This window comes from Vulpes vulpes, chromosome 3 (genome assembly GCF_048418805.1).
Source record: "Vulpes vulpes isolate BD-2025 chromosome 3, VulVul3, whole genome shotgun sequence".
NCBI lineage: Eukaryota > Metazoa > Chordata > Mammalia > Carnivora > Canidae > Vulpes > Vulpes vulpes.
The window spans coordinates 150,144,730-150,155,676 of NC_132782.1; the positions used below are offsets into that span (position 1 = coordinate 150,144,730).

The 10,947-nt window shown below is 42.8% G+C and overlaps 1 non-coding gene across 1 annotated transcript; it reads left to right on the forward strand.

Annotated features, from left to right (window-relative positions):
• The first annotated feature begins 288 nt into the window (after positions 1 to 288).
• On the forward strand, positions 289 to 396 carry LOC112934620 (U6 spliceosomal RNA). Its single transcript, XR_003237997.2, has one exon. It is a non-coding gene; the product is annotated as a U6 spliceosomal RNA (small nuclear RNA).
• Positions 397 to 10,947: the final 10,551 nt, after the last annotated feature.

A 10,947-nucleotide genomic window follows, 5' to 3' on the forward strand; every position in this document is an offset into this window, starting at 1 on the left:
CAATATGAACTTCTACAGTAGGTTCAATCAGAGAAAAAGAACTGGCCTAAGTGATACAGAAGAAGGACTTTATTAAGAGATTAGGCCTTTCGGTACCCTGGGGGCTGGTAGTGCCGCACGTTGTATTTGAAAGCAGAAAACAAAATTTTACTACTCGAAGAGTAAATTCAGGTTAAACTCAGCCAATTTAGAACTTCTCATTTTCTGCTTCTCTCAAAGAAATGGCATATAAGTTCCCAAAGAAGGGTCATCAAAAGAAGCCGGGAGGTGGGGTTGCGGGGAGGGGGATTGCTCTCTTTGGTAACACATATACCAAAATTGGAACCATACAGAGAAGATTAGCATGGCTCCTGCAGAAGAACGACATTGCAAATTCATGAAGTGTTCTATATTTTTGCCTGTGATTTGCCCTGGGTCTGTTTTCCAATAAAAGAAGGAAGAAGAAGAGGAAGAGGAAGAAGAAGAAGAAGAAGAAGAAGAAGAAGAAGAAGAAGAAGAAGAAGAAGAAGAAAGAAGAAGAAGAAGAAGAAGAAGAAGAAGAAGAAGAAGAAGAAGAAGAAAGAAGAAGGAGAAGGAGAAGAGGAGGAGGGAGGAGGAGGAGGAGCCTGGGTCTGTTTTCCAATAAAAGAGGAAAGAAGAAGAAGAAGAAGAAGAAGAAAAGAAGAAGAAAGAAGGAGGAGAAGAAGAAGAAGAAGAAGAAGAAGAAGAAGAAGAAGAAGAAGAAGAAGAAGAAGAAGAAGAAGAAAAGAAGAAGAAAGAAGGAGAAGAAGAAGAAGAAGAAGAAGAAGAAGAAGAAAAGAAGAAGAAAAGAAGAAGAAAGAAGGAGAAGAAGAAGAAGAAGAAGAAGAAGAAGAAGAAGAAGAAGAAGAAGAAGAAGAAGAAGAGGAGGAGGAGGGAGGAGGAGGAGGAGGAGGAGGAGGGGTGGGAGGTGGGAGGAAGCCTTGTCCCCCTAGTCTCCGGGGCCCTACGCTCTGCTGCCATCTAGTGAGATTCCACCCGCCCGCAAGGCTCACTGTGTCCTCCACCCACCTTGGCATTCCTCGGGGCAGCCAGGTTCCCACCTGGTCCTTGGTCTGAGGGTCCGCACCTCTTTCCTCTGGGCTGTCCCTCATCAGGAATAGAAAACTTTCTCAGGTCTTCCAAGCTTCAGGTTCGCTCTCTCTCTCTCTCTCTCTCTCTCTCTCTCTCTCTCTCTCTCTCCCCCACACCCCATTTTCTCTCAACAGCTGTGTCTCCTTAAGGATATGGGGGAAACCAGCACCCCACCCCAGCCCAGTGCCACCGACTTCCATGGAACCTTCTGACCTCTCACTGTACTTTGGGGCCCTCCTGCCACAGAGGCACGGGGACCCCCTGACACAGTGAGGTGGCCTTCCCGTGTGGTTTCAGACGGGAAATGAGGAAACAGGTGCTCCTACTTCCCGGGGGGCCACCCTCCCCCCTCACTGAGCCCTTGCAGGCTCTCCTCGCCCTTCGCCGGCCAGCGCCAGCCTTACCTCCTCCACCCTTCTCCCAGTTCGGGCCCATGGAAGGTTCCTTCTTCCTGTTTTGCTTGACTTTATTTTTGTTTGCTGGTGCTGGATTTATGTGTTACGACTTTACTAAAGTAGTCTAAATATTCCGTGCACACTCAAAATGCTGCATTTTGTCCAAACGTGTATAACCAAGCGAAAGCGGAGCTGCCTGTCTGCTGGTGAGGGCCTTGGGGCCCTGCAGGTGCCCAGCCTCCACCTGCGGCCTCCACCTACAGCCTCCACCTGCAGCAGGGATTTCGACGTCCTGCCCAGCAGCAAGAAACTGGCTGGACCAGATCCAGAGCGTGGAAAACAAAATAAAACAGGGCAGTTGAGAAATGCAAGTGTTCCTGATAAAATAAGAATGAAATTTATGGTACAAAGTTGGAAATTTATGCTTCCTACTCAAAACTTCTCAGCAGTCACTGAAAAATCAAAAAACTAATAAACCCTATCTCTTCTGGTTGGAGCCCACTTAATTTGCAACTGCAAAATCCAGTCTGTATCTTATGAAAGCAATTCTTCTCCTTCAACAGCTATTGACGAGAAGATGCAGATTTTCAGCACAGGCCCCTCACAGTGATGAATGGATATCATTTCCTTTTGGGCTAAGTTCCCGGAACTTTGGTCACAAATACAGCTTCAGAAACCTTGGAGATAAGCAATAGCCCAAGTGAAAGTACCTACAAACAAGATTTCAATACATATGAGGGTGACCTCTCGAAGCAGCACAGAAAAGCCCCTGTGCCCACTTCCCCCCACCCACCCCATTCTCCGAAAAAATAGAAGTGGGCAATGTAAAAATGTAAGGAAAACATGAATTTGCTCAATTTGGCTTTCCTGAGATAGTGTAAATATTACATTTGAAACTGTTTTAACAGGAAGCAGATTTTAGTTGCTGGAAACAAAACGTGAAATGTTTCTAAAGAAATGAGGAATAAATTCTTCTGCTGGGGTGTAACGGAAGATCCTAAGAGCCTGTGAACTGCACCACCATGTTATCTTCCCTATTTGTCTGGTGACCATTCTTTTTTTATTTTTTTAAGATTTTATTTATTTATTCATGAGAGACACAGAGAGAGAGGCAGAGACACACAGGCAGAGGGAGAAGCAGGCTCCATGCGGGGAGCCCGACGTGGGACTCGATCCCGGGTCTCCAGGATAGCGCCCTGGGACAAAGGTGGCTCTAAACCACTGGGCCACCCGGGCTGCCCTCTGGTGACCTTTCCAACAGGACCGTCTCCCCATGGCCACACCCTGCTCCCCGACGGGGCCCGACCTCAACATGGCTTCGGTTGGGTCCTCCCTCAGCTCAGGGCTTGGGAAGACCAGCAAGATGCTGGGGAAGTGTGCTGCACCAACTTTATTCTTATTTTGTTGTGTTGTGTGTTGTGTTGTTTGTTTGTGTACGGTTTATTTATTTATTTAGGAGAGAGAAAAAGAGCGCGAGAGTGCACGAGTGGGGTTGGGGCAGACAGAGAGGGAGCATCCCCCACAGACTCCCCACTGAGTGCAGAGCTCTACAAGGGGCTGGAGCCCCTGACCCATGAGACCATGACCTGAGCCAAAACCAAGAGTCCAACACTTAACCTGCTGAGCCATCCAGGTGCCCCTGTTCTTATTTCTGGTAACATCGGAATGACAAGCAAAATTTCTAATTTTTGCCTTCAAAGCAAACATTTCTGCCTTATCTGAGTCTGATTTTTATCTTGTAAGGTTTTGTGAGAACTTGATCGGTAAAGTCGTCGTTTAGTTCAACAGGAAATTTAATATCCTGCAGGCTTGTTCAACCTTGATTCCTCGTATTTCTGTACTAATTCACTTACCTATCTAGAGATTGGAGAGTATCTCTAGAGCGGGAAAACCGGAACTTTGAAATTCAGTTGGGATCTAGGTTTCCTACTGTGGCTGCCTTTTCTTCTGGTCGAGTTCATTTTTTTTTTCCTTAGGATTAGTCTGTTTGAGTTGCTATCACAAAATACCATAGATTAGGTGGATTATATACAACAAATATTTATTTCCTACAGTTCTAGAAGCTTCAAAGTGCAAGATTCGGGTGCCAACACACTTGGATTCTGGTGGGAGCCCTCTTCGGGATTGCAGAGGCCTATGGCTCACTACGTCTCCCGGGGTGAATGAGCGAGCAAGCCCTCTGGAGTTTCTTTAATAAGAGCGTAAATCTGCCTTGATGATTCCCATCGTGATCTGATCAAAGGCTCCAGCCCCCAATACCACCAATTTAGGGGTCAGAATTTTGACACGTAAAAGTTGAGAGGACGCACACACTCTGGCCACAGCGAGACTCGGGCCGGTTCATTCGCTGGGCCTTTCGGCCTCTGCTCCTGGACGGTCAGCACAACCCCGGGGCGTGGTTTCCCTTGCCAAGCACAGGTTGGGTTTAGGCTGCGTACTGTGTTTCCAGGTAGAATCTCTTCGTGGATATCAGTTTCCAGACAAGCACGTTTTGCGGGAAGGTGTTGCAGCGCTCGGGGTCTTCTCACTGCTGAGGGAAAGGCCCGCTGGAAGGAATGCAAGAGACTGTGTCAAGTGGTTCTGGAAAACATACCAAACCTGGAAGACTCAGCGTCATCACACACGTTAGGTTTTCTTTATTGTCTTGCAGGTTCAACAGCTTCTCAGAAATCTGAAGGAATGTCGTCCGCTGTCAGGATCCGGGCGTTTAGGCCCCAGGCCTCCTGTGACAGGCAGCCCAGCGGCTGTGCTCACGCTGCCCTTGTGCCAGGGGGAGATTTTAAACCCCTCCTTGCCACGTTGATCCGGCTCAGTAGTCTCCCAAATCATAATTTAGACCCATGAGAGGTGCTTTCTCACTTAAAAGCCACGATAATGATATAAATGTGTTGGCGTCTAACCTGTGTTCTGTATTCGGGGGCAAAGGAATTCTCGAAGGCCCCTGGCCTAGGAGCACCAAGGGAAGGACCATGGCATAGAAAGCAGTGGGTATGGGCGAGAGGGGCATACGGGGTCACGCTGACCATATCACTCTGCCACAGGATCTGTGGTCCAGGCTGTCCGTCTGCCCACAAGGAAGCCCATGTTCTGACGCCATCTGTCAAGAATTCCAGGCTCATTCCCTGTCCTGCCTAATCCTTCCCCTCATGCACATGTGCCCCTTGCCCCTACAGTACATCGTCTGTGCCTCCTCATGCTCCATGACCAGGAGGTTTGGTTTTTCTCTTCTCCACTAGAACCTTTGGGAGTAACACCCCCTCCATCTAACAGCACGTGCAGTAAGCACCAGCTCACATCGATGAAGGAGGAAAACAAGTGATGAACACTGCTCATCGCCTACAGGGTTGATTTTAATCGTTGAGCGCTTACCTTACCTCATCTCTTGACAAACAGATGACTGTTCACTCCCCGCTCTGCCCCCTTCAGGCCCCACTTCCATTACGGCCACTCGACTGTGAGGTCTTTGAGGACAAGAAAACATCATTAGCCTGTGTCCCCTGAAGCACATATCCCACTGCCTGGAACAAAATTAGTATTTTAACTGAATTCACAATATTTTCTCAGGTTGGCTTTTGCACCTTGTGTATCACTAAGTGGGCACTATTCTATCCTCCGTCACAGGCTTTAAAATGCATTTTATAATCTTCTCACTTTATCTCATAAGATTTACTGCAAATGGAAGTCACTGTGAGTGATTCAACACTTATCATCAAGCTATTATGAAGATTTCAAAATGCTTTAAAATTGATTCAGCAGTTAAATATTTCTCCATTGCTCCTTAGAGAGGCCCTAGAAATCCTCCTCTTCTCCTTCTCTCGGTAACTTTATTTTATTTTGGTTTCTCAACATTTTTGTAGGACATTAAAACAAACCACTGAGACAAATCTATGAGGCAGTTTAAATGAATTGGAATTTGTAAGAACTTTCCTTTTTAATCTGAGTCCTCTAGGGAGTAGTAAAGGCAACATTTTGCTCTTGCAATTAAATTCATTCTGTCTTTTTCTTTAGAAGAAATAGAGGTTCCAGTATCATGGCTCATTATTTCATCTTCCCTAAGAGTTTAAACACATCTAACAAGGTAACTGGCTTTATGAGGAACGAGATACGAGGAAGTAGGAAATCCATGACATAAAGTATGATTTAAGGACAGAAATCTGATAGTAACACCCTTGTGGGAAAACTATTGGACTTTAGTCAGTGATGGGGTCCAGTGTTAGGTATATTAAAGACATAATTCTTGTACAAAGGCCAAAAACTGTTGTGGTTTTTGTTTTGTTTTGTTTTTTTTGTCCTCTCTGCCAATCTAGTCAATTTCCTCACCTGGTATTTGTGTTCATTGTCAAATTATACCATGTTGTGGGTAGGCTTCCAGAACCTTCCCACTACCAACAGTGGTAATAAGATATCTGACTTGCAAGTATCCCCAAGAAATCAAATAACTTTAATTGGATACTAAGAACTTTAGATTCTTAATATAAAACAGCATTTTAATGCTCTATGCAGAGAGCTAGATCATAAATCCAGTGTAGACACGTTTTTTTCTAAAGTAAAAAAAAAGTTCAAAAGGAAAAAAAATTACCTTTCACTTACCATATCCTAGGGTGGGGGATAGGTTACATGAGTGATGGGGATTAAGGAGCACACTTGTGATGGGCACCCGGCGTTGTATGGAAGTGTTGAATTGCCATAATGCACACCTGAAACTAATATTACACTGTATGTTAGCTACCTGGAATTAAAATAAAAACTTTAAAAAAATAAGTTTAAGGGGCACCTGGGTGGCTCAGTGGTTGAGCATCAGCCTTTGGCTCAGGCCATGACCCCCAGGGTCCTGGGATCAAGTCCCACATCGGGCTCCCTGCATGGAGCCTGCTTCTCCCTCTGCCTGTGTCTCTGCCTCTCTCTCTGTGTCTCTCATGAATAAATAAATAAAATCTTTTAAAAAACTGAAAATTAAAAACAAGTTTACAAACATTTAAACAATTACCATTTCCTAAAGAAGAAAATTATCACTCTATAATAAACATGAAAGCTCTCTCTTCTTCTATAAGTCACACCTCATAATAGGAATTTGATATTCAAACAATGAGAGAAATCAGATTGTCAAATTTTTTTGAGGAAGTAACAAAACAACTGCTTTGTTTTATTTATCAAAAAATCATATATTAGGGGAACCTGGGTGGCTTAGTTGGTTAAGCGTCTGCCTTCGGCTCACATCATGATCCCAGGGTCCTGGGATCCAGCCCCACGTGGGACTCTCTGCTCACTGGGGAGTCCGCTTCTCCCTCTGGCCCCGCCTTCCTGCCCATGGTCTCTCTATCTGAAAGAAATAAGTAAAATCTTTTTTAAAAACCATATATTAAACTTTGCTTTGGAATGATTTCTCAAGTTAAGCAAACACAAAACTTAGAACACAAACACAGAGGAACTTTGATGAAAGGATTCCAGCAAAAGCAGAAAGACATTGGTACCTTTCCTTAACTACAAGGAAAAGGAATTTGCAAGGTTTTGGTCCAAATGTTTGTGGCACCCAATGTTTGAAGCTAGTGTCAACTGTTTCTTTGTGCACCCGAGTCAACCATTTACCTCATTCCCAAAGAATCGAGTGAATCACAGCAACACAGACATCTCAGCAACATCCTACTAGGAGATAAAAGGAATAAAGGAAAGTAAATATTAAACTTATATCATTATTTTCAAAGGAAAAATGTTTAAAGCAGCTTCTCCAGTTGGTTTTCTGTTTTGTTGTTGTTTGGTTTGGGTTTCAGGAGTGGAATATGCAACTTCATGTTCAGGATCTAGTTTTCTTCAAGGGCACAACAATGTATGTTGTCTTCCAAATTTGCAGAGTCCTGATGGAAACGTTAAGAATCTTAGAGAATATTAACTGCTTTGTATCCCCTTCAATTTTTGTTATTTTGGGCAGCCCAGGTGGCCCAGGGGTTTAGCGCCACCTTCGGCCCAGGGCGTGACTCCTGGGGTCTCGGGATCGAGTCCCATGTCAGGCTCCCTGCATGGGGCCTGCTTCTCCCTCTGCCTGTGTCTCTGCCTCTCTCTCTGTGTCTCTCATGAATAAATAAAATCTTAAAAATAATTTTTTTTGTTATTTCTATTTTGGCTAATCAGAAAAAAAGAACTAACATGAAATTAGAGATAATTAGTCACAGATCATAAAATGAACGTTCCCCAAAGTGGGTCATTAATTTTTATATCTGTTACTTAAAAGGTGGCACTGAAATTAATGTCCAGCAAGCAAGAGGACTCGGGATCAAGCCTGAAACAGCAACGTAGGACCCAAGAGCTCAGAAGAAGGTTGCACACTCAAACTGAGTGAGAGTAAGCAACGAATGGCACATGTATGCTTCTCTTGAATTTCTGTATTATTCTGGTCATCTATACTCCCCACATTTGTCATTAAAGCTCCTGGACATAAGAACCTGAAAAATATAATTATACTTTTTATAAACATTCAATTAATATGCATTTCATAATTTTGAAATTTTTGTGACCAAATAAAGACACTTATCTTGCAACAATTGTTTGGTCTACCCTTTTCTTTCTTTAAGAGCACAATACCAGTTTGCTTTAAAAAAAAAAAAAAAGTGGAAGGGGGGAGGAGGGCGGGTGTTGGAGGGGAATGGGTGACGGGCACTGAGGTGGACACTTGATGGGATGAGCACTGGGTGTTTTTCTGTATGTTGGTAAATTGAACACCAATAAAAATTAATTAAAAAAAAATAAAAATAAAAAAAAATAAAAAAAAATAATAAAAAATAAAAAAATAGAAAAAAATAAAAAAAAAAAAGCAGCATCACTAATGAAAACACCAAAAAAGAAATATTTTTGGAGAATGGCATAACAGAAAAGAGATTCTCTAAAGACAGAGTCTCAATTTATCATTTTCTTCCTCTTATCCACTGGAAAAGATCCTCAATCTCCCAAGAATCAGTTTTTGTTTATCAGGCAGATAAACAAAAGAATCCACAATTTATAATGTAAGAATGATAATAAATTAGAATGCCATCATGTATATTCCCTGTGGCATTTTTTATCTAGCAGCTGTCTCCTCTGTCTCTGCTAATTCTCAAAAACAAAACTAAATCTAGATAGTCCTCTTATAAATTGTCATATATTTCTGGGAACATTGGAAAATCTTCAGCTACGCTGCAATTGTGTCACACTATATATAGTAAGAAAATTATTATATTTTTGTCAACTTCCTGGTAGCTGTTGGAATTAAGTCAGGTTTTTATGAAAAATCACCAGAAAACCTTTTCTAATTATAGCATTGCCATTTGAGTAACTGATCATAGATTCTAATCTGTTCTAGTATTCTCTTAATTTTTTTAAATTACTAATACCATGTTATTGAACATCAATAGAGCATATTGTAGTGCTTAGGAAAATGCCTGACACAAAGTAGATATTCAATAATTTTTTTTTTTAATAAATGAGGGAAAAGGGGCTCCTGGGTGGTGCAGTTGATTGAGCATCCAGCTCTTGGTTTCAGCTCAGATGGTAATCTCAGGGTCATGGGATCGACCCCGAGTCGGGCTCCACGCTCAGTGTGCATTCCACTTAAGACTCTCTCTCCTTCTCCCTCTGCCCCTTCCCCCGTGCATGCTTACAAAGTAGGACAGACAAGTACAGTAATAGTTATAAGACAACGGAAAACACAAGAGTCAGAAGATAAGGGAATATACAAGGGTTAACCAGGGAGCTCAGCAAAGGTGTCATGGAAAGGGTAGCATTCGGAACAAATAATGAAAAGAGGTAACAAGTCTTTGGCATATGACATTAGAGAAATAGGATATCCCAAGCAAAGACAACACAGTGTACTTTTTGGGTTTCTTCAAGGAACTATGACTAACCCACTTTTACTGGAACAAATGGTCAATGTAGAAATAAAGCACAAGAGTAGCCTGAAAGTTGATGTTCAGCTTGGGGCTGGGGAGTCCACACTTATTGTAGTAGGTAAAGGCTTAAGCTTTGTATCAGTCAGGGTCTGAAGCAGACAGCACATTCCAATGGTATCAAAGAGCGGAGTGGGGTGAAGAGAATATTTACAAAGGGTGTGGGCTGAGTAAGGGACGACAAGGGGGTAGGAATAACATCCTGCCACAGCAGCAGAGTCAGCACCACTGGTCCCAAAGGGGCAAGTGGAAGGAAATGTTAGTGGAATCTGAAGAGAGAGGCTGTAAGAAAATGCCTCCTGACATGAAGCAAGGCCTTCCGTGGAGGTGGGCAGGCAACCTGAGTGAGCAAGGAGAGAGCCTAACTTCCTTCCCTCCAGGCTGCTGCAAGTGCCCCCTACTGGCTAAGTCCAAATGCAAGCCAGAGGCAAGGAAGCCCATTGATGTGGTCCAAATAGGTCTTCCTCCCAGGGCATCCAGCAGGACAGAGAAGGGAATGGAAGTGGAGAGGCAGGAGGCAGATACCTAGCACAAAGTTTGGGGGGCATAACTCTTCTTGGGAAAATTAATCCAACAGTGTGGTGTCAATCCAATAGAATCAAGAGATGTGCACCTTAAGAAACTTCTCTGTTGGAGAAGACTAATAAAATGAGAGATTAGGGCGGCCCTGGTGGCTCAGTGGTTTAGCACCACTTTCAGCCCAGGGTGTGATCCTGGAGACCTGAGATCGAGTCCCACGTCGGGCTCCCTGCATGGAGCCTGCTTCTCCCTCTGCCTGTGTCCCTGCCTCTCTGTGTGTGTCTCTCATGAATAAATAATAAAATAAAATCTTTAAAAAAAAATAAAAATAAATAAAAATAAAAAAATAAAATGAGAGATTAGGTCTCAATGACAGTGGAAAAAGAAGTGACAATTTGTCTATGAGAAAAATTATGGTGATACATTTTGAGGCTTCCAAAGGATTGAATGAAGGAAAGGAAAATAAGAAACCCAGGTTTTTAAATCTCAGTTCCTGGGAGAATAGGCCATTTTAGAAACATAAAAATTAAGTGCTGGATTTTAGAGTAAAATAGGTAGAGCTGCTGAGTCCTTCTCATGGGAATGGAGTAAATGGGAGAATGTGTGCTAAGAGCAGCATCTTAGAAGTCAGGCACAACCCAAAGCACAAGAAAATGAATCCAGATCAATTTGGGGCCTAATATCACCCATATACCCTTCCTTAAAAAAAACAAAACAAAATAAAACAAAACTACTTTTAAGAAACCATGCTGCCGATCTTTTCCCAAAAAATATTATCAAAAAAACCACATAAATGGGCAAGTCACAGGGAAGGACAAGTGGGAAGTATCTAACATAGAATGAAAAAAAAAAAAAAAAGCAAACAACTGTAGTAATTGTGGCTATAAAACAAACTGCACAGTCATAACTCTCGGAAGGCTGCATAAAATAAAATCAGTAATTTGGCAATAAAACAAATAAAATTCCAAGAAAATACCAAAACAAAGAGTAGGAGGGGGAAGAGGGAAGAAGCATCACTGTCAGCGAGG